This window comes from Urocitellus parryii, chromosome 2, assembly GCF_045843805.1.
Source record: "Urocitellus parryii isolate mUroPar1 chromosome 2, mUroPar1.hap1, whole genome shotgun sequence".
NCBI lineage: Eukaryota > Metazoa > Chordata > Mammalia > Rodentia > Sciuridae > Urocitellus > Urocitellus parryii.
Genome location: NC_135532.1, coordinates 74484425 through 74511172, shown reverse-complemented (window position 1 = coordinate 74511172; position 26748 = coordinate 74484425).

Here is a 26748-nt window from a genome sequence, read left to right as displayed (position 1 = left end):
TGAGTCTCCCCAATAAGCTCACCCGCTCACCCGTGAGATAATACAAGAAGTTTCAGAGAAGAAATGACTGTCTTAACCCAATCAATGGATTAATCAACTGAAGGGTTTAATTGAATTGTAACTGAAGGTAAGGGGTCTGGCTGGGGGAGGTGGGGTACTGGGAATGTGGCTTGGGGATAATTTGTATCTGGCAAGTGGAGATCTCTCTCTCTCTCTGGTCTCTGATCATCATGTGAGCTGCTTCCCTCTACCACATTCTTCCACCATGATATTCAGCCTCATCTTGAGCCCCAAGGAATGGATCTGGCTGGCTATGGTCTGAGACCTCTGAAACTATGACCCCTCAAATAAATTTTCCTTTTTTACAGATGTTCTGGTGGGGTCTTTCAGTCACAGCAGTGAAAAAGTTTACTAACAGAGAAATTGGTACTGAGAAGTTCGGTCATTTCTGTAACTAACCTGACCATGTTTTTGAAGCATTTTGGAATTGGTTGAAAGAGTTTTGATATGTATAGCAATGAAAGCTGTAAATTGCCAATTCTGGTGGGAGAATCATGATTGAAGTTATGATTGACATTAAGTAGTCATAATAATCTCATTTTCCTGAGATTAGAAAATATGTACATAAGTAAGTAAACATAATTTAGCAAGTATAAACATAATGTTTAAAAAAAAAACTGATAAAAAACAATAACACTTTACAAGGCAATTCAGAAAACCAGAATGCCAATAGAACTGTGGACGATATAGAAAGAGCTCAAGAGAGTTTAGAGGAAAAGGAGGACGCTATTGGTAATTCTACTAGAGGTAATTGATGTTATGCTTTGTCTGGGAAGTTGTCTCCCTTTTGCCTGTGTCCTGAGACATTATGTGAGGCCAATTCTAAAAGTGATGGACTTTTTTATCTGGTGAAAGAAATTTCTAGGTATCATCGAATTCCTAAAGTGTAATGGCTGATGGCTTTTAGCCAAGTTTATTGTGATATTCTGGAGCAGAAAGCAGAGCAGAAACATTTGAGAAACTTGGACTTGAAAGGCAAGAGTCAAACTGAGGCTAAGAAAGTTGCAGTTATTAAAGACATTAGTGCCACTAAAGAAATGCTTATTGCCCAGAAACAATAAAAAAGATGGCTTGAGGGCATCTCAGGAATTGTCAAGATCCATCTCAGACTCAAAAAAGTAAAAATAAAAATGCTCTTGACAAGAGACAAATGGGGAACCCTTCTTGCACGAGGGAGCCTAGGGAATTTTTTTTTTTAACATGCTCACTTACCCAGGAACTCAGAGGCTTCTGTCCCCAGGGTCCCCAGAGGCTTGGTTACTGCTCAAGATTGCTTCAGATCTTGGCATCAACCATGTGATTCAGGTTCTTCAGGAATTCAGGATGCTGGAATCAGCGGTTCATAGTTCATGGAGGCTTCCACCAAGATTTCAAAAGAAGAACTGGGAGGCAAGGCAATGTGCAACAGGGACAGAGCCCCTGTGGGTAACCCTTGAAAAGGCAAAGTGTGGAGATATCAAGGGGAAGCACATAGTGCAGTGGACACAACCAGGGTTAAGAAATGCCAGTGACATAGGGCACTATCCTAGGAAAGCTGCAGGAATCAAGCAGAGACAAGCCAAAAAAAATTTTTCAAGTAGTTTATCATTACTTGATTTGCTCTTAATTGGTAGCCCACCTAACTAAAATATTTGTACCACTTTGTTATACAGTCTTCTTATCTGTATTGATTATTTATACAATGATGCATGTCAATATGTAAAATAATACTGTTAATATATACTGTTCTTTTATTCAATTTGTATTTTTCTCACTAGATTTAAGTCCTAAGGAAAGAGATTTTGTGAACCTTCAACATGCAATATAATTTCGGCAAGTTTTGAATATTCAATAAAAGTGCATTCAGTTGTTTGAAAATTTTGATGGTCAGGAGAAAAGCTGCAGAATCAGAAGTAGACTAGCCATCATTAACCATATTAGCCAGGCCATCTGACCATCATTATCACTATTCTCTTATGGTACCATTTAAGGTCTATTTCCCTATGGTATCCATGTTGTCCTACTCTTTCTATTTTTTTAAAAAATTTATTTACAACAGTGATAACTCTAGACTTTATATTTTTATGATTTTTTTGTACAAGTGTATACATGTGGTCCAACATTTTTTGCCTTGTAGGTTATAAATCTACCAAGAAAAACAGATACTCCATTTTTTATTCTCATTTTGAAAAATGCATATTACTGCTGACTTCATTTGATCCTGGTTTCTCTATATTTATCTACATTATACTAAAAAAGTAGTTCTATACAATATATCTTTTTTAAAAATATATTTTTTGCTTGTAGTTGGACACAATACCTTTATTAATTTTTTATGTGGTGCTGAGGTTCAAACCTAGCTCCTCGCACGTCTTAGGCAAGATCTCTACTGCTGAGCCACAGCCCCAGCTCCTACAATATGTCTTTTACTCATTCCTCCTAAATGGTGGGTGACTGTGAATAGAACCACACTATGAAATAGAATATGTGTTTTTAGTTTATTGTATTTTGACTTTTTGGTATTATCTAAAGAATATAGTAACAGAAAAATTATTTTTAACAGACAATAAAAGTGTTTTAATTGAATAATCTTAAAATCCAACATTATTTTCTTGTTTCCAATGACTATAAGTCTGAAACAAATACTTATTTAATTACTAGATTACATACTGAATTGAGGAATATCAAAGTCTACACCATAGTGAATAATATGGTTACCACTGTAACTGTCAGAATTAGCTTAATTTGGCCTCAAAATAAACATCTAGCATTATCTATAATTACAACACCACATAAATAACTAAACTTCTGGAGAGATATACATTAGTAGCTTGAGTACCTTATCATTGTAACCATATGCTTTTAAATTTTAATAATGCAATTTCACTGAAAGCAGCATTGAAACTTCTCCTTGTTTAAGAATAATGCTTATATTACTTTTGCCCTTCAATTACTATAACTGGATGATGCTTTGTGAAAAGGGTTAATTTAATTCCAATTAAATTTATTTAATTAAACTTCAAAACATTTTTAATAATCTAATATATAATGAAAGTCAGAGTTTCAGAGAACCATATCATTTTAGTGACAAGTAATTCTTAATTGGAAATGATATAATATTCTTAAAATAAATTATTGTTAGAAGGATGATATCAAATTATGCATGAAACAAATTTAGATCAAATATTGAGAAATTTTTTTACTTTTACTATCAAACTACATGGTCATAAAGAAAAGTTCATTTTCTGAAAATGTTATTTTTCTTAGAAGCAGGAATCAGATAAGGAGAACACCAAATAACTTGCATTTAATTACATACATGTAATTGGGATATGTGGCCAAGAATTTTAAATAACATTTATTTTAGTGTTCTAGTAAAGGTGATATTTGACAACTCAACTGTTAACTGCTTAACACCTTTAAGCTTAATTTCTAAATGTGCATGTATAGTCAATCATATTAAAGTAAATATTGAATTCTTTCATGATATTTATTCATTATGGCAAACCCAAATTATTGATTTTGATATCACAATAGCTAGAAAGTCATTTTATTCTAATGAATCTTCAAATCTGAGTAGATACTATTTTAGTTTATGTAGGTTGAGATCTAATAATTTGAATTTCAAGATCCGTTTACTTGATGAATGTAATCAATGGACAAAATATAGAAAATTTCTTTTAGAATAGAAGGCATTTCAAGTTTCTTGATATCCCCTTCTTTAACAAAAAGTGGTAACATTTTTAGCAATGTAATTAATTGTTCTCCCTTGAAAACAAACATATATGTAACTTGACTTAAGAAAAAAATATTTTGTATAATAATTCACTTGATAATAAATAAATTCTACCCAAAGCTCTATTAAATATGTTAAATTTTCTTTGAACAATACACATTCAATATTTCAAATATATATATATACACACACATATATGTGTATATATATATATATACATATATAATATAATATATAATATAATGATAATACCATATCATTTTATGGTAGCATATATAGGGTATTAACAATCTGGTTAATTATATTAGCTCGTTTTTTGGTGACTACTAACACAATAAACAGAGTAGGAAAATGACAAAGGAAATAAGTCTATTGTGGCTCATGGTTATGGAGTTCAAAACACAAGAGGCAGCACCTGGTATGGCCTATCTATAAAATTATCCAGAGCTGGCACAGGACATCACATAGTAAAATATACAGAGTGAACATGTGTGTATGTCTCTGACTTTAACTTTCTCTCTCCCTTTCTCTCTCTCTGTCTCTGTGTTTGTGTATGTCTATAATATAGGCATCAGAATTCAATCATTAGGAATCTATTCTAATGAATTTTTCTGATCCTAATGACCTCTTATAGGCCCACCTCTAAACACTATAGTTGGATTCAGTGTTCACTCTCTCAGTAGTTTATATTGGGTATCAAATTTCGGTACAGAGCAACTTTGGAGACACTCAAACCATATTTAACTGTAGAATTTTGCCCCTGGCCCAAATGATCTCTTTTATTCTCAATGCAAAATATAATAATTCCATCCAAGTAGTCCCAATGTCTTCAGTTCATCCAGTATAAATCCAAGTCCAAAATCCAAATCTGAATAAATTCTCCTTTGAGACTAGAGGCAAACTCCTTGCAGTTGTGCACCTGTAAAATTAAAACAAGCTATCTGCTTCCAATATATTATGGTGGAACAGCCAAACGGTAAATAATCCCTTTCCAAAATGAAAGAATATGCAAGCAAAAAAGACTAATTGACCCATAGCAATAGCAAGATCAACATCAAGTAGACCAACATTAAATCCTAAAACTCTAAATCTAGCATTTTCTGCTTATTGTGGAAGGGTAGGCCTTCAAGGCCTTAGGCAGCCCCACTATTTATAGCTTGTTGATTTTAGGCCACATGGTGCTCCTGCCAGGTTGATTTTGTATACCACCTGCAACTTCCCTTAGTGGGCATTACACATTGCTATTTGCTCTATCTTCCTGTTTTCCCTGGTACTTAATCACTCCCATAGTTCCATAGTCATCACCACATTGTGTTCTCTTTTCTGGAATTTTAACCTAGCAGCAATTTTTCTTCCTGGCTTCCCAGGATTTAATTTGAAACCTCATTGGTAGCCACCATGACCCCATATCTCTTGCATTCTTTGTGCTTGCAAAATCAACATCAAATAAATGCTGATGCCAGAGCCTTCTAATAACATGAGCTGCACCTGGGGCTGCTTGAATTATCACTAAGATAGCCATGCAGTATATTGTTAGAAGGCCAGAATCATGGGGTGGCCTTGGGGGAACAGTTCTTCCTCATGATAGGGAATGGTCTGTAAGAATTTTGAGATGTCCTTGAGGCATTTTTTTTTTCTCAGCTGCCTTAATCAAATCATCTGGTTTCTTCTTTGTGTGGCAATCTATTTAGCATGTGATTTGTCTCCTGAATCCATACACTCTTTTTTCTTTACTTCTCTTCTAGCCTATGAATTTTCCACATCTTTCCTCTCTGTTTCATTTTGTCCCCGAATATCATCAAAAATATGACAAAAAGCAACCAATGGTGCCCATGCCACAACTTTGGATGCTCCTCCAAATTAGTCCATCACTTTTAAATTTGGTCTTCCACAACAAATTAGGGCATGGACATAATGTGGCTATTTTATTTGCTACCTTGTAATGAGAGTGACCCATTAGTACACTTTCCAGTACAATCCACATTTTGACAGGAGATTAGTTCCCTTGCCTCAATGTTTTCTGAGCCATCGCTAGAGTAGCCCATAATGACCTGTTTGGAGCACACAATTTTTTTAGACTGCTCCTCCAAACTCTCACAATCTCTGCCTGTTATCTAATTCCAAAGACTCTTTCACATTTTAAGGTATTAATTATTAGCAGCAACCTTTCTTCTCAGGACCATATTTCTGTACTATTTGGTTTTCTGTTGCTAATAATGCAATACCACAGATTGGGTAAGTCACAAAAAATGGGCTTATTTTGGCTCATGATTCTTTAGTTACAAAATTGAAAGATTGCATCTGTTCATCCTCTTCTTGCTGATAAAATCCCAAGACAGCACAGGGTATCAAGAGCAGACAAACAATGAGTGTACATGTGTATATGTGCATGTGTCTGGTTTCTCTTCCAGTTTTAATATATTCATCAGGATTCAATCATGGAAATATCACCATGAGGAATTTTTCTAATCATAGCTGCTTTCCAAAGTCCCACTTCTAAAAGCCATAGATTATTTATACCTTCTCAATACTCCAAAATGAGGAGCAAATATTACACATAGAGCCCTGGGAAAGACTCAAATCATATCCAAACCACAATTGTACTCTGTCTGATTTTAGATATTCCAAATTAATTTAGGATTAAATCTTGACAAAGTCTGAGGTATTCACATGATAATTTTTTTAATTCTTTACAATATATTTTGCCATTTAAAAAAATAAAAAAAAATGTGAGAATATTGGTATCAATATTCATCAATATAATAATAAATTTAGCCTATACTCATCAATGAAAAGAATCATAGCATTTTTAGTTGAACAAATTTCTCTTAGTGGTGGGCAGAATATTGAAATTGAGCTTGATACTTCATATTAATATTATTGTTTATATAAATAAGATAAATGCTATGTAGATTAACTCATATTTGTGACAAATATCATATTAGAATAATTATTCTACTCTAATATGATATAGTAATTATTTAAAAAATTATTTATGCTTCCTAAAAATGATGTGCAATACTTATATAATGTTGCTAATTCTTTTATTACCAGGCAATTTTTTAAATTAAAGCAGAATTTTATATAGTTTTGCCAAAACTGCAGAATAGTGAATAATTTGTGTCTGTTGGTCATATAGAAGCTGTTACAATTGACAGATAGGCATAAGGTAGATTTAGCTAGGCTCTGTTATCAAGAGAACATGTCATAGTCTCTTTCTTCTTTCTTTCTTTCTTTCTTTCTTTCTTTCTTTCTTTCTTTCTTTCTTTCTTTCTTTCTTCTTCTTCTTCTTCTTCTTCTTCTTCTTCTTCTTCTTCTTCTTCTTCTTCTTCTTCTTCTTCTTCTTCTTCTTCTTCTTCTTCTTCTTCTTCATCTCCTCCTCCTCCTTCTCCTCCCCCTCTTCCTCCTCCTCCTCCTTCTCCTCCTCCTCCTTATCCTCCTCCTCATTCTTTTTTGATTTTCAAATTAAACAGTTTAAAAAAATTATTGTATCTTTCACTTGTTTCATGAGACAGCAACACTTCTATGTACTTCTATGTTTGCCAGGTTTAGCAAATAGAAATACAGACACCAATTAAACTTGTTTCATGTAAACAACAAAATTTTAGTATCATTGTGCATAGAAATATACTTATGCTCAAATTTTTTTTTAGTTTTCTGAGTTCAAATGTAATTGGATAATCTTCATTTTATTAGGAAAACTTTTCTTCTAATAGCATCATAGGAATATATTGTATCTATAATTATAATGGCCTTTGAAGCTAGGTCAAATTCTAGCTCTCACATTTTGTTGCTTGTACAAAAAGCTGATTCCTCTATTTCAATTGATCATCTAAAAACTAGAGGTAACAATTGCAAAAAGTTATATTTTACCAGGCATATTTTGGAATGTATAAGGTATACTACATGCTTCAAGTGGGGTATATATACTTGCTGAAAAGCAACTGACCATTTTATTAATGTTTATTCTAAATCATGCAGGTTTAGAATGCTTAGACGAATCATGTTTAGTTACATGAGCTTTATTGTTATAAACAATCTATTTAATTTATTCCTTAAAATTACATTTTTAGAAGCTAAGTGACAGGTAAATAAAAAATATCTGATTCACATCGAAAATGAATAAAAATATCAATCTCAAGAATAGGAGTCAGTCACAGGCTCTTGTTTCTCCCTTATACAATTTATTCAAGAAATATGATGTTTATTAAAACCAAATTACTTATATTTGAACTAGAATATTTTATTTTAAATGTTGCATTTAAATATAAAATAAACTTCTATTGAGTCATACTCTAGAACTTCAACACGGTTTTGGAGTTAAGAAAATTATAATTTGTCATCAACCTAATTATTATAATTAAATTTAGAAAATTATTCTGTTCTTAACTAACCTAGAATATGATTTAAAGTTTCTCTTGCCAAATAATTGACAAATTCTTAGTGCAGATGGTAATTTTTTTCTCATCTTTACACTTCAATCTGAAAAATAAATTGGGAAAAAAGACTGAATTGATAATAGGACTTTCAACTTATGTTTCAACTGTTTTAAACAGAATGGATAAATAAACATGCAGCAGAGATTAAACTTGAAATCTCAGAAAACTACCAAAAGATAGGATATGTAAGGGTTTTATTGATGCATTTATTTTATTTGAATTTTATTGACACATACATACATACATTTTATTTTAAGGGTTTTATTAATGACAAAATATACAAAGACATCAAAATAAGTAAAATCATTAGAACGAAACATGTTTTATATTTAATTGATAAATAATATATATAATATATATTAAATATATTATCATTATACAATACTATATACTATATTATTATATAGTAATATAATGCTATATTATTATATATAGCGTTATATGTTTACATATAATTTAATATATTGTGTACATTATTTGCATAATACTAGATATAGTATTATGTACTTATATATGTAATTTAATATAAGTTACATACATTATTTTCAGTCAATATTATATATATGTATATGTATATAATATGGAGTACATTCAATATTTTAATGTATTATATAGTGTAGAAATATCATAGCAGTCTAATTAGTGTTTCTATGACCTTAATTGTATATTATCCTATATAAATATTTTTGCATGGTGTAATACTTGAAAATCTATTCTTTCAGTGATTTTGAAATTTATAATACAATAACTGTAGCCACAATGTTTTCCAATAGGTCACCAGAGAAAAGGAAAAGAGCCTGAACAGGAATAGAGTCTTATTCTTATTCTTCCTTTCAAAGTAAAATTTTGTATTCTTTCACTAACTTTGACCCTTTCTCATTCATTTCTTTCATGCGGGCCTAACCAAGTACAAAAAGCAAAGCCTGCATAAATAGATGAATAAAAAGTTAAAAAGCCAATTCCAAATCCATGAAGTTCTGGAAATTTTATGGATAACAAGAGAACAATAAAGAGCACAAAGAAAGAGCACACAGAATGGAAAAAAAAAATCTTTGCAACTTGCACCTCAAGTAGGGTGATAATTTCCATGATATATAAATAACTCAAAAAATACAACACCAAAGGCACAATTAATCCAATCAGTAAATGAGCAAAGGAATTGAACAGACACTTCACGGAAGAAGAAATCTGAATGATCAACAAATATATGAAAAAATACTCAACATCTCCAGCAATTACAGAAATACAAATAAAAACTATACTAAAGTTTCATCTCACTGTAATCATAATGGCAATTATCAGGAATACAAGCAACAATAAATGTTGGCAAGGATGTGGGGAAAATGTACACTCATACATTACTGTTGGACTGAAATTTGGTGCAAACACTATGGAAAGCTGTATGGAGATTCCTCAGAAAACTTGGTGGAATGGAAGCTCAATTTTACCCAGATATCTCACTCATCAGCATATACATAAAGGAATTAAAATCAGCATACTATAGTGTCACAGCCACATCAATGTTTATAGTGGCTCAACTCATAGTTGCTAAACTTTAAGATGCCCTTTAATAGATGAATGGATAAAGAAAATGTGATATATATATATATATATCATATATATATATCACATATATATATATATATATTATATAAAAAGAAGAATGGCTTTATAGCATTTGCAAGTAAATGGATGAATGTGGAAAATATCAAGGTAAATGAAATAAGCCAGTCACCCAAACCCAAAAGGCAGGGGTGGAAAAGAATAAAAATTTAGTAGATTACACAAAGCGGAATAAAGGGAAGGGAGAGGGGATAGGAAAAGGAAAGAAAGATAGTGTATATATACAAAAAACACCACAGTATACACATCATTGTGTACATCCACAAGAATGGGGTCCTAGTTAGAATAAGATATAGTCCTTGCTTGTAAAATTATATCAAAATGGAATCTACTGTTATGTATAACTAAAGAAAAACAGAATTTTATATAAATAATAAGTATAATATAGACATAAATAAAAATTGTAGCAGAATTTAAAGATTTGAAATAAGCCAAAGTTTAATTGTATTAAATAACTTCATAGAGATCATAATACTAATAAATTATACAATCAGAAATGAAGAAATGTTTGGACATTATATGATCCCTATAATATTCTTATTAAAAATGATAGTGTTAATATTCCATATCCATTCTTGTAGTTGTTGTCTTTATTATCAATAGTTCCCCCTCAGTCACATGAGCAAATTAAGACAGGCAAAACATGAATATATTGAATTTTATTTAATTACCCTATTGTAATGTTATTCAGATTATACTTATGACTTTCAAATCTGATTGATAATCTGAATTAATAGAAAAATGTACTTTAATATGTTGACTTTAAGATATTAATAATAGAAAGTTAATGTCATTTATTAGAACACTGTACTCAAAGTTTAAAAAATTCTGTAGTAAACCTAGCCATCTTTGAAAAATATATTAGGCATAATTTAATGTTCTCAAACATATACATTTGACTATTCTAATAATATTTATTGCAAAGGTTCTCTTCTAAGAAAAATGTTTTAGTTAAAATAACTATTCACATGTCTTTGAATTTCTGAAAATGTAGAAATTTATAAGAAAATTCAGAAATATATTTTTTGTCATTAGAGTAACCATTATTACTTAGCATATATACATATATATATTTATATATGTATATATGAATACATATTAGGCTTTTTGTGTAGTAAAATAACATTTCATTAATCTTTTGGATTAAATAACCATTCCAAATATTGTCCGTATGGTCCTTTCCAGATATTACAAATATTTTATTTCTCATGTTGTGATATAGTGTTCTTTCTCAAATGCAAAGTTTGAATTGAAACAAACCTGGATTAAAAAGTAGTAATATGTGCCAATCTGGCACAAAAATGGTAGCCAGTCAATCATTCAACCATCTGGGCCCAACACAGTCCTGACTGAGTTTTTTGTACTTTGAACCAAAGGGGACCAGCTCTAAGATTATAATTAACAGTGGGAAGAGAAGCTTGTGTTCCCATGTTGCTCTATTCTGGGCTATTGGCCATCAATCTACAGTGCTGGCTTCTTCTTCTGCTCATTTTAAATTTAAAACTCCTAGCTTTTCACAGTAATGGGGTTTAGCTTAACTTTTGGTACTCTTACTATATTATTCAATTATGACATCCAAGCCTGGTTGTACTTGATTTTATTTTGAGAGGGGAATCTGTAGATTTTGGCAGCCACCACAAAACACTAATATAATAAGAATTTCTAGAGCTGTGTCTTCATGCATTCCAGAACAGGTACTGGCTGGAAAGCAGTCAGTACAACCCTTCCATCTGTGCATGTTACAATCCTCCTATGGATTCACTCCTCAATTTTCTTTTTAATGTGACTTCAGTATGTGGCTTGTCCAATTTTTATATTGATGAGGATATTTTCTGACACATTCTCACACAAATCTGCTCATATTTATTTTGTGTTTAGCTTTTTTTGGAAGCAAAATGATTCATGAGAAAATAATTTTGTGAATATTCCAATGACCTGAAATATGGAAGCCAAAAGATCCTCATAGACCATTGAAACTATGTTGTATTTTAAAATGGGTATTTTTATTATAACTTTAATGTTCATTTTTACAGTGATGACTTCAAAACTTATTAATATTTGAATTTAAATGATATAATTGTGCTTGCATATCAACTACATGGAAATTATTTATTTTTGGAAATTCAATCATATTTTAAAGTTATTGTATATAAAAATTTTTGGTAATAATCAAATTAATAATATGCTGAAACTTGCATTTGTATATGAGTCAATATTTATTGGATTCAATATCTCTTGGGTAATATTATATAAACAAAAGTATATTATATTTAAATTTTGAGAGGCTTTATTCATAGGTGCTATCAGGACAGAGGTTGGAGACTGTCTTAGTTTAAATCGTAGTTTACATATTATTTTTTTTACTTTATTATTATTATTATTATTATTTTTAATACCTTTATTTTTTGAGTTTCATACTTATTGGTTTTGTGACTTGGGCAAACCTCAACATCATACTTGAATTTCCTTTTCTGTAAAAATGACATTATAATAACATACACAAAAGGATTAAAGAAGATCTATAAAAAGTCTTCAGAACAGTTTGTGTATTAGTACAAGATAGTAGATATCGGTCTTTATTCACGTATGTCTTTGTAGTAGAATGCCACTGAATATTATGAGACTAATAATATCTAAAAATAAAATATTCTCCAAAAGAGTAATGATGAGTATGCAAAAGGGAGAGTTTAGTCACCCAGAAAGCTAACTCTCAGTGATGCTGCATGGCATGGGTCTTTCTCAAAAGGGAGGTGACACCAGTGTATTAGACATTGTCCCACAGAGAAACAGAAACAATAAATATTAATTATTTTTAACTTAGAGTTGGGTCATGTCCCCCAAAAGTCATAAATTAAAATGCTTTTCAGTAAAAACTGCACTGGGTACACTTAACTTATCCAACATTATGGGTTAGCAGCACAGAGCACTGTAGAGCATTGACTGTTCATCTTCATGATTAATTGAGAGCTGAGATTGGCTGCCACTGCCAGGGTCCATGAGAGGGTATCTTATTGTATGTCACTAGCTGGTGAAAGGATCAAAATTCAATGTACATATTTTATAGAATGTGAATAAGTTTGTATTGTTAGAATAAAAAATTTAGGTCAAGTCATCCTAAGTCAGCAATATCTTTTTGTGTGTATATGTGTGTGTGTATCTCTCTCTCTCTCTCTCTCTCTCTCTCTCTCTATATATATATATATATATATATATATATATATATATAATTTATATTTGCATATATATGTGTGTATATATATTTACAAGCAATATATATATATTAGTTGTAATGGTGAATTTCATATATATATATATGAAATTCACCATTACAACTAATTTTTATAGAAAATGTCTGCTGACACCAAGAGGCAATAGACAAGTTTTGAAAAATATAATTTGGCAATTAAAAATGTATTTTTAACCAATGGTGCTTTTTAAGCCTTTGCATTGTAGTATTTGAAATGATAAAGCTACTTGTATTAATTGATTATTGATAAGATGTGCATTCTAATTTCAAAGTTCAATTTTTCAGAATATATAGTTTTATTTTGCTTTCCATTTTTCAGTATTTCAGTATTTCAGCATAACATCAATAATTATAAGGAATAACATGTAGAGAAATAAATGTTGAGATGTTCGTTCAACTCAAAATAACTTTTTAATTGGTACTTATTATATCAAGTAGCACTCATTTTTTAATTATTTTTCTAATGATGACTGAAATCAAAGCTTGATATTTGTCGAAAATACATTTTTTTCCTGATTGGTCCTTATGATGGAAAAGAAAGAAAAATCTTTTTTTCCCCTGTGGAAATGCTACTAAGTAATTTTATTTGAGATAACACTCTGGTAATTTGTGGTTTATGTCACTCCAATGAGTGCTAGGAAATGAACTTGATGTGATGCCAATATCTCACTGGTATAATTTTTAAAAGGCAACACTTTTGAGTAATAAGCACATGACCATGAAACTAAAGTTAATTACAACAAGTTCTGTCTTGATCTCAGAGAACACCAGATTTGCAAACCTGAACAAAGTCAAGCAGATGTTAAATCCACATAATATTGCCTGAGATTGAGAAAACAGTATTTTTTGACACCTAAGTGTATATTTAATTTTTAATTCTGTGAAAATGTCTCTTATCAAAAGAATACTTTTTACTATATGGTTTAAAATGATATATGTGTATCACATTTTACAAATAAAGTCTAGAAACTGGGGATATAGTTATTTTATCTTTAAATAAAAAGGAAGTAAAAAAATAGAAGAGGTGGGTATATAATTATAATGGTTATAATTATTTTATTTGTTAAATTTACAAATTTAAAATCTTACCAGGTGCCGTGTGCACTCCATTAATCCTAGCTGCTTAGGATGTTGAGGTGGGAGGATTTTGAGTTCAAAGATAGCCTCAGCAACTTAGTGAGGCCTAAGTGAGTTACTGAGACCCAATCTCTAAATAAATTACAAAAACAGAGCTGAGGATTTGGCTTAGTGGTTAAGAGCCCCTGGGTTCAATTCCCAGTACAAGAAAAAATTTAAAAAAGCATAAAATATCTGTATTTAATTTCATATTTTTTAGCAAACATAACAAAAAGTTATTTCAATGTTTATCTCAAAACTAATGCAGTTAATTGACCTTTAATTTTAAACATACAAACTTCACATATATATGTATATTTATTATTTATATATACATATTATAGTTAATACACTTAAAATATTACACATGGGCATGCATGCAGGGACACACACAGACACACAGAGATGCACAATTAAAATGAGGTTACAAAATTCTGTAGCTTGGAGAAACAAGAGATGAGACTGAAGTCATCTAGTTTACTCTGATCCAGCGTAGTAGATTTCTGCAGACTCCCTGGTACCACAAGTATAATAAACAGCCTCAGTAAAATCCTTTTTCATTTTATTGTAGTCCTTACCTGGAATGTATAATGTAAGTAGCCAATCTTCAAATCACCTCCTGTTCTTGTCAACAAATAGAATTTTAAAATAATCTGGTATGACCTCCTTTCGTTTATTTTACCTGTAAAAATCAAGATATCTTAGACACTATTTGGGGAAGTGTTAATTCTAGATGATCCAAATTTAATCTTCAAAGGTGGTTATCCTCATATTGGCTCAAATAAACACTTTGGTCCCATTCCTTGTACTTGGTGTACAAACACACACACACACACACACACACACACACACACACACATGCAAACAGCACACATATACACACATATAAATCCCCCCTTACATCCATATTTATGTTACTGCCAGATTACAAGAATAAAGGGGAACATTGTTAGGAATAATGTCAATTTTAAAAGACATATTATATCACTTTTCTAACATTTATTTTTATTTTTTTGTAGTTGTAGATGGATTCAACACCTTTATTTTATTTGTTTTTCTTAATGTAGTGCTGAGTTCAAACCCAGGGCCTCACAAGTGCTAGGCAACTGCTCTACCACTGAGCTACAACCCCAGCCCTTTCTAGCATAATGTAAGAGATAATTTTACTTAACACAACAAGTAAATGTTTTTTTTTTTTTTTTCATCATTTCTCAAGTTCTGTGTTGTCATACAATAGAAACTTCTGTACCACATGTGCCATTTTCTCTGGGCATTTTAATTCATTATTACTAAAATTTTTTTTAGAAACTCAGATTCATGCCTAAATTAAATGACACTTATATATGCTTGTGTAATTAAATGACACTTATATATGCTTCAGAATATGCAAACCTTCAGAATATGAAAATGCTATATTTTTCTTTCTGATTTGTGGAATTCAGATTGTAAAATATAAAAAGATATTGTGAAGGCCCACACCACAAAAGGAAAAAGACCACCATGATGATAGGAAACTTTTCTGATATAATATATGTGAATCTCTATTCCTTATCTCAGTGCCCAGCAGAACTGAGATATTTACTGCACATTTGCTGTATGAGTGAATTCAATGCAATCTTTAATGCTGTATTTCTGGGAATAAGAATAATAATTAATTATAGGAATACAATCGCTTTATTATAATTTTCATGTATTTGATGAACCCTGCTGTCAGGATGAAAATGTTGTTTTGCATGAGCAGACTCCAAGAAGGATGAGAAAACCAATGAATACTTAGGATTTGATCTGTATAAATAGAGCAATCTGAACCAAATCAGTCTACAAACAATTGCAGCAGTAATGCCTGTCAAACTTCAGTATTTTCTAAGTCTTTAGAATTTTTAAATCATAGTAAAAATAATGTTAAAATGTTACAGAATCACAAATGCTTTGCTAAATTATTATATTTCTGACTTTATAATTAATTTTATAATGGATAAACATGAAATTATTTAAAAAATAATAGTAAAAGAAAAGTAAATATTATTTTTCTAACATTTTAAGTCTATGCAAATAATTCTTTAAATCTTAAACAATTTTATTTTAAAGCAAATGACAGATCAACTTTATGAATTAAATTTTAAAATCCTTAATTGGAAAATAATTCATGCTTTTCTCATGAAAAGCCTATAAGATTAAACAAAGTATGCTTTAATTTTAATTGACTATAAAATGACATTTTCATGATTATGAACTTTTGTAATTATTTTCCATGTCCTTTCCCTGGTTCATATAATGAGAAAAAGTGGTATTTTTTTCTACTGAATTATTTGAAATTTTTATTTTAGTAAGTTTATCATTCTCATTCTCATATTTTATTTCTTTTTATTGTGTATTTGTGCTTTGAAGCATTGTTCACAAAATTATTAGCATTTTTAATAATTTGCCACTGAGGTTGTGCACTGTTTGCTTTTTAGTAATCTCTATAAAGTGAGTTCGTTCTATGATAAAGTTTAATTTAATACATGTTTATTATGTGATTATTTCCCAAATATTCAGTAATCTAACTCTTTGTCTAATCATATATCTATTCATTGTTCAAAAAACTTTTACTTTCCTAAACATAATTTATCAACCTATGATGATGTATATAATTTACATATAAAGCTGAATCCATGTGAAGGTAAAATTTCACATATTTTGTTTGATATATATATATATACTTTAATATTACCCCATTTCTTTTTATTTTTTGTTTGTTTTTTGCATTACATACTCTGAGGCTTAATGCATTATGTTTTACTTTGATAGATATCTCTCACAGGGATAAAAATTTTTCTATAGTTTTACATACACTGAACAGCTACTGTTTAAAATAAGAATGTGTACCAAACCCATCCACATGCTATCTGTCATTATAACATTTAGCCAATATACTAAATTGCTGAACATATCCATTTGAAACATATTCAAACTCTTTACAACAAAATGGAATCAATAAACACTTCTCAATGACATGCAAACATTGCCATTTTGGGGAAGTCATGTTGGAACCTCTTACCCTCTAACAAAGTACCACTGTCCTTCTTGTCTTATTTTACTTGGTGTTTTGCTGATTTTCCATCTAGACTCTGCACTCTCTGACCATTGAACTATTTCATTCAATTCTGTATACCTTTAATCTATGTCCATGTCTATATTATGTTATAGTTTTAAATACTTTGAATGAATGAAAGAAAAAATGTGCAAGAGAGGTAAGCATTTCAATAAAAGGCTTCATGCTCATAATCACCTGACTGCTATCTCCTTTGAAATAGATCATTTGAGAAGGATTCATCCACAGGTACTTATCACTTTGGCTCTATTTACAAATGGAATTCTGGTTGCTTAGAAAAAACTGAATGTAAAACCCCAAGTTGCCAATGAAAGACTCCTAGGCAATACAAGATCCAAGCTTTCCATTAATAATAAGAGCAACTATGGGGATTAGATGTAAAAACAACTCTTTAATATTACTCCACTTTCAAGGTCTTGATCTTAAATATATGTATATACATGTATATTGTTTTACACATTAGATTACTGCAGTGATTGGAAAACACTGATAAAGAAGACATGTAAGCATAAAATACATCTAAAGCTATATATTATTTTCAAGTTCAGTGAATGCACTTACTTTGTATTGGATTGTTTATAATTTTACTAGAGTCAATCTACAAAATATTACTCAGAGGGGTTTGCCTAATTCACTTTAGTTATTGGCTAGAAGAAGTTGAAGAATTTTACAAGATTTTCAAGTTGAACTTCAAAGGAGTGAATACATGTACATTAATGCAACTGTAAGTATTCGTGACACTTGAAAACATACGAAGACGACTTGCTTGCATATAGTATGATATAATTTAAAAAAATAACTTATTAACTGATGAAATGAGACAAGTCATTACTCAAATTTAGTTAAACATGAGTAGCTCAATAAAAATATTCCACTAGCTGGGCAGCTTGTCCCATGCCTATAATCCCGGCAGCTCAGGAGGCTGAAGCAGGAGGATTGCAAGTTCAAATCCAGCCTCAGCAAACGAGCAAGGCGCTAAGCAACTCATTGAGACCTTGTCTCTAAATAAAATACAAAATAGGGATGGGGATGTGGCTCAGTGGTTGAGTGTCCCTGAGTTCAATCCCTGGTACCAAAAAAGAAAACAACAACAACAAACAAAACAAAACCCCACAAATTTTACTTAAGTTAAGGTAAAGTACTACTATATCTCATACTTGTTTCCTCTGATATATTTTCAGTTTTTTTATATAGAAGCTATACTAAAATATGATCATACTTATTCTTGTACAATTAAAATTTTAAAAAATTAAATTTAATTATTAGAAAAATACTACAGTAGTGCTTGTCTTAGAAATGTTCTGTTTATTATAAAATTTATAATTCATTGTTCATTTAAGGATTTCATTAGAAAAACTATTGAAAGCATTAGTTATGCATCTTGATTATACAAATAAGAGTAACTGGTGTCCTTTAAATTTTAGTTTTAATTATACTCATGAAGCAAAACTTTTTTCTTCTCTCCTTTATGAATTCTCTGTTCATTTTGGGTTAATCTTCCTGTAGGCATTAACTTGCTTAAAGCTCATAAAAAACAGTCATACACTTGACTTTTCTCCTTGTCGTCCTAATTTAATTGTCCACTTTTGGAATTGTTGGGTATCTTCTATGTCTTTGAGAGCAGTAGATATATATGATAGCTTTAGTGATATTTTTGTTACTCTATGAACACAATATATATTTCTATATATTTCTAATAATCTTCTGCTTTAATAGTGATCTATTTTAGTCAATGAAATTATGCTAATGAAAACACCATCATTGTTTGTATACATCATCATTATACACATCATCATAGGTTTATAAATTATGTTTAGTAAAGTAAAAGTTTTTAATGAAGAACAGATATATAATTAAGCAAGGAGCAAAATAACTGAGTATTTTGGAATCAGTTGGGATCCTATAGTATGTTCAAAATAAAACTCAGAATACACTGTTTAGACTTTTTTTTTGAACATTAATTATTTATGTCAAATTTTGATATAGATGGACATGACATTTACATTTGTACAATATTATGTTTAATATAAAGAGAATTATTTTGACTCTGCTATAAATACCATATAGAATAAAACATATCCATTATAGAACCTTTTTTCTTCTATATTTGCATAATATCAAAGGTTATTTTGTTTATTTAAAAGTTTCAGTTGAAAAGTATAAGAACTTCTAAGAAATGTGAACTTAAAGAGTGTATTATTTTTTAAAAATATGCTATTATTGATTCAGATTATATTTGGAGTTTCAAGTTTGGTACATTAGTAACACTTTATTGGACTCTAAATAGTATGTACCTCTAGACTCTCAAATAATGATTAGATATTGCATGGCCCATAAACATATATTTTGTATTTCTTTAAATGAATTTGAAGTTACTATGAATGTGGTAACATTTCTGGTGTTTCTTCCATTGGAATGACACTGTCAAAAAAAAAAAAAAAAAGCTCTATTACCACCTTTGTCTTTCCTTGTTTATAGTGATTTGACTTGCAAAAGTCAGATTTGTTTTACTCTTAGTGCAAAAAAAAAAAAAAAACTGCAGAAGCATCTGCCATTGTGCATGAATTTATAAGGATGTTCTTTTAGTATGCTAAGTCAAATGTGAAAACACAGGTTTTTGATTATTATTCTGGAAGAGTTAAATTCTGTACTAGTTGGAGTGTACAAATAATTTCTGGCACTATTAAAGTATACTGGATACTTTTAAGCCTTTATTATAATGATGTCAAAGAAAATTGTCAAGTAATTTATTCTTGTCCTAAATTAACTTCATGATGTAAGGTTTTCTCTCATCTAAATGCAGGGGAATTCCATTGCCAATAAGAATACTTAAATTATTCACATGTCAGAATGAACATTTTGCCTTTTTTGTGGGGGATTGGGTAATTTGGGGGTGGGTGAGGGAAGAATAGAAGTTCATTAGATTAGACAAAGGGAAATAAAGGAAGGGTGGGGGATGGAATGAGGAAAGTCAGAATAAATTAAGTATAACTTTCGTATGTTCATATATGAATAAACAATCAGTAAAACTCCACATCATGTACAACTGCAAGAATGGGATCCTAATTAGAATAGAAACATGAAAATAACTAGTTCAACAAATTTATCTCTTTCTCTTAATATTTTTTTAATTAGTAGATAGCAATAGCCCACTAACTTTGATCTCCCCATCTTTAGCCTATATTTTGGAGCTGTGTCTAAAATATTAAGCTCTGGAAAACTGACTTGGTTTCATGGCCTATTGTCAACCAAAGCTGTATGAGCATCCTGAGATTTATTCTTTTAGCAGAGTCACAGGGAACCAAGGAAAAAATATTCACTTCATTCATCAGTCTCCTCTTTATAAAATACTTTGGTTTCTTAATAATAAACAATATGTAACAAAAGCAAAAACAAATCATCATAAGTCATGACAGCATTCTCTACAAAATACAAAGAAAAAAAGTTTTATAAGTCATTTATGTTTCCCATTCTGCTGTAACTTTGATATTTGTATATGAAAATTGAATAAAACGTCATTATAATGGGTATTTTCATTTTCTATACAAGTCATTGATATCAGAGTAAAAATAATTCTGTTTATAATAAACACATAATGTTTTACAAGTACATTTATTTTTGCCTTGAAATCTACAAATAATTGATTTTAATGGTTGCAAAATACTGCAGATAATCCCGTTAAACATAAAACATTGTCACTGGAATTCCCACTTACTTTTTTTTGCTAATAGAATATTCAAATGATTTGAATATAAGATTGTTTTTAGATGATTTGACTTTCATAATATATTTTCTTTATTTATGCAATATTATTTGATCTTTCCAAATGTTTCTCAACACATGAATAACTATGTAGTTAGAAACACTTTTAGGGTTGATATGTAAAAAGATGGCATTAAGATTAATGGTGTAAGATAAGATTGATAATATTTATAAAATAATAGGAACAGTACTAGGGCGCTTTTTTTTTTTTTTTTTTTTTTTTTTTTTTTTTTTTTGTCAGTGCTGGGGATTGAACCCAGGGGCTTATGTATGCAAGGCAACCACTCTACCAACTGAGCTATATCCCCAAGTAAAATTTATTTACTTGGTAAATAAAATTGGTTATCATTCTAGTTACATAGCTAAACTTAGCAAAGCATTCTAATACTGTTTTGAAAAAAAAGGCAGTAGTATAATTATTTGTACCATAACTATTGAATGTTAATGGGTGTCAGATATCAGGAGATGACTGTGTGAAGACACAATCACATGCACACACACCACATGGCTTTGATTAGCAAAAAAGTTCAGTCTCTATGCCCAGCCCCAGAATGACTGTTCACTTTTATTGAAACTAATAGACCTAAAATTCTACTGAAGTCTTGTGAATAGATCCCTTGGTCTTGAAAAGCTCAATTTCTGCCTTTAGGAGTGTGACTTTGAGATACTTCTTGCCAATAAAATATAAGTGGAAACCTATTAGGAGGTCTTGAGAAAACTTACTTCCAGAAAGGGAAGAGATAATTAAACTTCTGATCCTGACACATTTTCTCTGGGTTAAATGTGGAATACATACATATTATTGAAAGAGTCACAGCCCTCTGATATTCTAGAACAATACATGTAGTCATTCATCAACTTATTCTGCTCACATGAACAAACCCTTTTTGGGTGAAATCTATAAATGTTCTGCTATTTGAACCTCAAGATTTCCTAAAAACTTAGTTGTTCCCTAATCAGTGAATTTTTTCATGTTAATCATTTTATTGAATATCATGAGGGTGCTATTTAATTATTCAGGTTTCTTCCTTCCAACATACATACTGAAAAATATGAAAACAAGATTTGACATCTAATTAATATATCAATAGAATCAACATAGATGTTATGTGACAAGATTTAATTCCTCAATTAAGACAAGCAATCAACTCAAATTTTAAATTGGCAAAGAAGGATATTGTTTTCTTATATCATTTGGCTGCATTACTCTGGTGAGTAAAACAAATTTCTGTTTGACCTTTTTAAAGAAATTTAAAGTCATAATATGAACATCATGCAGAGGTCAGCACTACTAAAATAATATGCAATGAATATGAGTAAAGAGAGAACTGAAAGTTATTTTTGAAAAGTTTCAATGATTGTGATCTTTTATGTGAAAAGTTATACACAATAACACTTAATATCAATATATAGTTTCATTTTCAAAAATATTAGCTGGAAATCATGATTCTCCTTGTTCCTTATTTCTCTCTTTGAATATATGTGAAGTATAGCATAAGGTAAGTTACAGTACTAATCGGGAATCATAAAGTAATACAAAGCACATGCAAAATCTGATATTTATGATGACTTAGATGAAAGACTCAATATTAAAGAATTTTAAGATGAATTTGAAGAATTTAATTTTAGTTCTGTGCAGTTTCCTATACTTTAAACCAAATGTTTTTTAATAGCAGAAAACTATTGATAATTTAAAGATCTAAACTCATGGACATTAATACTTAATATATCAAATCTATTGAATTACATAGTATATTAATTTTATATTTGTTTATATTCAAACATTAGCAAGGAGATTTTATTTGTTATAAGTATTTTAATAAAACAATTCATGCAAGGTGTTACATTTCTTATAAAATGTACACATATTAAGTAGTTTGTCTACATGAGTGTGTCAAATTTTAGTGATAGAAAGAATTCAGGTACTTCAGATACCAACACTAAAATCACTGAATGATAAGAAAAAGAAATCCTAGGAAATTATATTTATGGATTTTAATGCCTTTCAAAGGACTTTCAGTATTGGCTGCTCTCCATTTGCCCTTCCTTTTTCCATAATGTGATGACACATAAAGAAGATCTTAGCACCTTTACATGGTACTTCCCTGTATCTAGAACTGTGATCCAGTAAATTTAAATTTATTATAAATTACAGAGTTTGTGGTATTTTGTTAAAGCAACACAAAATGGACTTATTCAAGCATTTACCTACCCCCCAACATACACACACATCTCAAAGGCAATTTTCGTATAATTAATTTAACATTTAATATTACATATAATTTCATGTATTCTCATTATGGCTTTGCTTTTTTATCTTCATTCATCTTTCAACTGGATCTGCTGTCACAGCTTCCTTAAAAGCATTATGACAATGAGTAAATGGATACTTTTTCTTAAAAGGTCTGAATAAAATGTTATTCATCATAGGTCACTATAAAATGCTTTACTTTTAAGATTATATACATGATTAGAATGATAAGCTTACAAAAACATCTATAGAAAATTCACATAAATCATTTTTGCTAAAGTACTGCATGTGTATTTATTTATTAATAAATTAATCATGCTAATGTTAAATATTATGTTACATTATAGGAAATTTTGATAATTATTATATGCAACAAGTAAATTAATATAGAGTATGTCATGATTTTAGTCACAAACACATTTTACACCTTGTATTACAAATGCTTTCAATGATCCTCAGGCAACTATCCAGCATTTACAAGAAAGGCTGGATCTATTTAATAGAGATAAAATGAGTTTATATACAATGGAAAGATTATTTAAACATTCAACTATACTGCCTTTTAAATGGCAAGACACGATGCATGGAAATTCAGTATAATTTACACATACTTAAATACCCATAAAAACAACATCTTAAAATAAAAATAATTATACTATCAATTTTTTCATAACTGCATTAGGTTTCTTTGTTCAGTTATGTGACTGGGCTGACCACCAATATTATTTCCCTAGTAAGTAAGTTGTGCTAGTGCCAATTCCTTTTAACATATTATTTAATATTATGTAATACCAGTTATTTTCTTTAATCTTTTGAAGGTCTCTCAATATCTAATCCATCCATTTATATTTTAATCTTTTGACTCAAATCACAGAAATATTTGTTCAGAGAGGCTTCTCCTTGTAGAAGCATACAGTTTTCACCCTCTGTATTGCCAAAATTCTGTTCTTTTCCAAACTTGACCAATGTAGCTCTTTTGTGGCAAATATGTCTTTTTATAAAAGGCAATGGCATTCTAATGAATGATAAAAATAATCTTGAAAAATAACATATGGATCAATCTTTAAGGAGGTCAATATTCTTCAAAATTTTTTAAAAAACAAAGAAGCAAAACTATTTTAGATCAAATGGTCTAAAAGCTACAAATACTAAAACAATGAAAGCATTACCTAGTACTTAAATTATTACACATTTTCTAATAAAATATCATAATGCTTATGCTTTTGTTTCAAAAATATAAAAAGGAAATTTGGGAAAAGATAAGAAGGCACATCATTCTTCACATGATATAGGTATATTGCATTATGTTTCCAGTTAATTCCAGTTCACTAAAACTACATTGTATTCCAATTTATGATGCATTGTCATCACTTATTTTTTTATGTCTGAAGTTATCAATTAAAAGAAAAATATATAGTATTCTGATAATTCATTAAAATAAGACATTACTTCAAATGTGTGATTGGGAATTTTGAAAAATAACAACAGAATAAAAGGGAAAAACATGGAGATAAAGAATAGCTCTAACTAAAAATGTAGTTGGATACCAGACTGAAACGTATGGTAGCCCCTAATAGTTTAATGGTACTGACTGAGCTATGGTATAGCTGCTTAGCTGTGTTTGAGATTTTCTAGTTACTGCGTACTGGAAATTTCTTTTTTCCTAAAAGTTGCCAGTATCACTTTCTGAGAAACAAATTGCTATATATTTAATGTAAAATTATTATACTGAACTTTGGACCCTTTTTTCATTTGTGGATTAAGTGATATAAGACTTAATTTGGACATTTGAATCTTATTTTTATGTAACCAAGCTTTTTCAAAATGCTCTTAGAAAATTTTCCTTATAATTTGTTGTGCTATGACCTCCCTGAAAGCAAAGTGGCAGTGACACTTTATCCTTGTTTTTAAAATTTTTTTGGCTAAATGTCTTCTTTGATATAAAGAGAGGAACTAAGAACAGAACAGGGAGGAATAGCATGAGGAAACGATTAACATTAAACAAAGATGAGTGGGGGGAGAGAAAGGGAGAGAGAAGGGAAAGCATATGGAAATGGTAGGAGACCCTCAATGTTACACAAAATTACATATAAGAGGTTGTGAGGGGAAAGCGGGGGGAAACAAGGGAGAGAATTGAACAACAGCAGATGGGGTAGAGAGGGAAGATGGGAGGGGAGGGGAGGGGGATAGTAGAGGATAGGAAAGGTAGCAGAATACAACAGTCACTAATATGCCATTATGTAAAAATGTGGATGTGTAACCGATGCGATTCTGCAATCTGTATTTGGGGTAAAAATGGGAGTTCATAACCCAATTGAGTCAAATGTATGAAAGATGATATATCATTAGCTTTGTAATGTTTTGAACAACCAATAAAAAAAATATAAAAAATAAATAAATAAATAAACAGAAGCAACCTAAATGTCATTTTTAGTAGAGTGACTAAGTAAATTATGATACATCCAATCTCTGAAATAATATTCAATCAAAATGTTGCAAAGAATATGTGTAAACAAGTTTATTCTGAAACTTTATGAAGATCTGTATCTGCAGTGTAATGAATAAAAGCATTTGACATGTAACTGTAGGAAAAAAAATTTGGGGCTATTCTATTTTAATTAAATATATATGTGTATATATGTGTAAGTATATATAAATATACTTACATATATATATAGATAGATAGAGAGAGAGAGAGAGAGAAAGAGAGAGAGAGAGTTTAAAATAGAATAGATTTACATTAATATTTTGGTATTGTTTGATATTGATATTGGTTAAAGTTTAAATACTCTTAATAATGCATATGGTATAAAATCCAATGTCATATATCTCAGAAAGTGTTATTTGAGCAACAAATGAAAGACTCTTTTTTAGCATAGAGAATCTCTCAAAATGACATCTCATAAGTAAAAATATTGAGTTTTAAAATTTTAAAACTGTTCTCTATCACCTCCAATTCTAGAGCAAAACAAATTTTTATGTCGTTTTTTCCTCTCTTCTTAATTGAATATTATAAAGAATCATGGGGAAGAATGTGTAAAATTAGTATAAAGTAAAACAAAGTTCTGTTGTGTTTATTATATTAAAACATAAAACCAAGACTGAGTACATGATCCCAAGGATATCACCCACCTGATATCACCCACCCAATCTGATGGAAGGAACAAGCATTCAATATATCACATATCACCTAGGAAGCTAGTCCAAAGCACAAAACTCAATCATATTTGACTCTGTTTGATTTGTTTCTGGGCAGAGAAGGAACACAGGGCCTTGTACAAGTTAGATAGGCACTTTTTCACTGAGTTAATTCCCAGCCTGCTCCATCACTCCTAACATGGATACTCACTAAGTGATGAGTGATTTATCTCCCTTGTGCACTCAAAATAACAAGAATAATATTTTGTCATATGCCAAAGAGTATATATGAGAGAAATTAAA